The following is a 2,882-nucleotide window of genomic DNA, read 5'->3' as shown; positions in this document are numbered from 1 at the left end:
TCATCATTCTTCTATTGAAGGAGTCTGGATCATCTTTCAGCTGAGGTAGCTTTAAGATCTCCCTGATCTTGTCAGGGTGGGTATGAACAATCTTTCCTCTGACCAAGGTCCGATAGTCATAGATAGCAGATCCAGATAGTCTTTGCCTGTCTGTATGCCACATATTAGCATAGAACTCCTGGACCATATTCCTTCCTACTTTCTTTTCAGGATTGGCTAGGATCTCCCAGTTCCTGATTCGGATTTGCTCCTGGATCTCCGGATATTCGTCATCTTTCAGATCGAATCTAACTTCCGGGATCACTGATCTTAGACCCATTATTTTGTAATAATGGTCTGAATGTTCTTTAGTTAAGAACTTCCCTTGATTCCAAAGTGGTTTTGGAACACTCTCTTTCTTGCCTCTTGGAGTGGGTTATTTTCCTTTGGGAGCCATGATCTTAGTGGGTATGGTTTAGTGATCACAGATAAACACACAAAACTTAGAGGTTTGCTTGTCTTCAAGCAAAAGAAAAGAAAGGAGAGGGATAGAATGAGAGCTAGTGTAGGATGGTGGATGAGAGGGGAGGGAGGCCGAACCCATATTTAAAGGGAGAGGGGGGTGGGTTATTTCGAAAATACAAAGAAAGATAAGATAGAAGATATGATTTAAGATTGAAAAGATATGAAAGATATTTGAAAAAGATAGATTTGGATTTTTGAAAAAGATAGTATGGAAATTTGAAAAAGATATTGATTAGTTGAAAAGATTTTTGAATGAAAAGAGATAGATTTGTTTTGAAAATTTTGAAAAAGGGTTGAATTGGATAAAAAAAAGGATTTGTGCTTATGGATTAAGATATATTTGATATTTTTTTTAAAATAGGGTTTTTAGAAATTAGGGATTTTAGAAATCAGGGTTCTTAACATGTTTATGCAAGAAATCATGAATTGAAACATGAAAATTAAATTTAGAATGAAAAATATGAAGTAAAAATGAATTCACCTCCTCCCCACCATCCTGGCGTCTGAACGCCCAAACGCTGTATGTTTTGGGCGTTCAACGCCCAAATGCTGCCTCTCCTGGGCGTTCAACGCCCAGCTGTTGCTTCTTTCTGGCGTTGAACGCCAGGAACTCCTTTGTCACTGGGTGTTTTTCTAAACGCCCAGGACGCTGTAAATCTGGCGTTAAATGCCCAGAAGGAGCTTCTTTCTGGCGTTCAACGCCCAGAAGATGCTTCTGTCTGGCGTTTAACGCCCAGATGGCTATCCTTACTGGCGTTCAACGCCCAGTGGATGCTTCTTTTGGGCGTTGAACGCCCAAAACAGACTCTTACTGGCATTTTCTTGCCAGTGAGCTCTTTTTCTCTGTTTCGTGTGCAGAATCCTTCTGTAACCCTGTGAACTTATACAATTGACTCTTTACCTTAGTATCAGTGAACTTTATATAAACAAATAAAATCAAGAATAGGGCAAAATGCTTAGAGGAAGTGATACCCCAGGGCTTGGTTGCCTCCCAGCAGGCGCTTTTTTATTGTCTTTAGCTGGACCTTGCTGAGCTTTTAATCTAGCTTCAACCTTGAGCACTCTTTCTCAACATTGCCTTCAAGATAGTGCTTGATTCTCTGTCCATTAACAATGAACTTCTTATCAGAATCAATATCTTGAAGCTCCACATAACCATATGGTGATACACTTGTAATCATATATGGTCCCCTCCACCGGGACTTCAGTTTCCCGGGGAATAGCCTGAGCCTAGAGTTAAACAATAGAACCTTTTGTCCTGGTTCAAAGATTCTAGATGACAGCTTTCTGTCATGCCACTTTTTTTATTTTTCTTTATAAAGCTTGGCATTTTCGAAAGCAGTGAATCTGAATTCCTCTAGCTCATTTAGCTGGAGCAATCTTTTTTCTCCAGCTAATTTGGCATCAAAGTTTAGGAATCTGGTTGCCCAGTAGGCTTTATGTTTCAGTTCCACGGGCAGGTGGCATGCCTTACCATACACAAGTTGGTATGGAGAGGTCCCTATAGGAGTCTTGAATGCTGTTCTGTAAGCCCACAGAGCATCATCCAAGCTTCGTGCCCAATCCTTTCTACGGGTACTCACAGTCCATTCCAGGATTCTTTTTAGTTCTCTGTTAGAGACTTCAGCTTGCCCATTTGTCTGTGGATGATATGGAGTCGCCACCTTGTGGCGAATCCCATACCAGACCATGGCAGAGTAAAGCTGTTTGTTGCAGAAGTGAGTGCCCCCATCACTGATTAGTACCCTGGGGACACCAAACCTGCTGAATATATGTTTCTAGAGGAATTTCAGCACTGTTTTAGTATCATTGGTGGGTGTGGCAATGGCCTCAACCCATTTTGATACATAGTCAACTGCCACCAGAATATAAGTGTTTGAGTATGATGGTGGGAAAGGCCCCATGAAATCAATACCCCATACATGAAACAACTCAATCTCCAGGATTCCTTGTTGAGGCATGGCGTAACAGTGAGGCAAATTACCAGCTCTCTGGCAACTGTCACAGTTACGTACAAACTCTCGGGAATCTCTGTAGAGTGTAGGCCAGTAGAAACCATATTGGAGGACCTTGGTGGCTATTCGCTCACCTCCGAAATGACCTCCATATTGTGACCCATGGCAATGCCATAAGATCCTTTGTGCTTATTCTTTAGGCACACACCTACGGATTATGCCATCTGCACATCTCTTAAAGAGATAGGGTTCATCCCACAAGTAGTACTTTGCATCAGTAATTAATTTTTTCTTTTGTTGCCTGCTGTACTCCTTGGGTATGAACCTTGCAGCTTTATAGTTTGCAATGTTTGCAAACCATGGTGTTTCTTGAATGGCAAACAAATGCTCATCCGGAAAGGTTTCAGAGATCTCAATAGAGGG

Source organism: Arachis ipaensis, chromosome B09 (genome assembly GCF_000816755.2).
Source record: "Arachis ipaensis cultivar K30076 chromosome B09, Araip1.1, whole genome shotgun sequence".
NCBI classification, from domain to species: Eukaryota; Viridiplantae; Streptophyta; class Magnoliopsida; order Fabales; family Fabaceae; genus Arachis; species Arachis ipaensis.
This window is presented reverse-complemented; position numbering follows the sequence as displayed.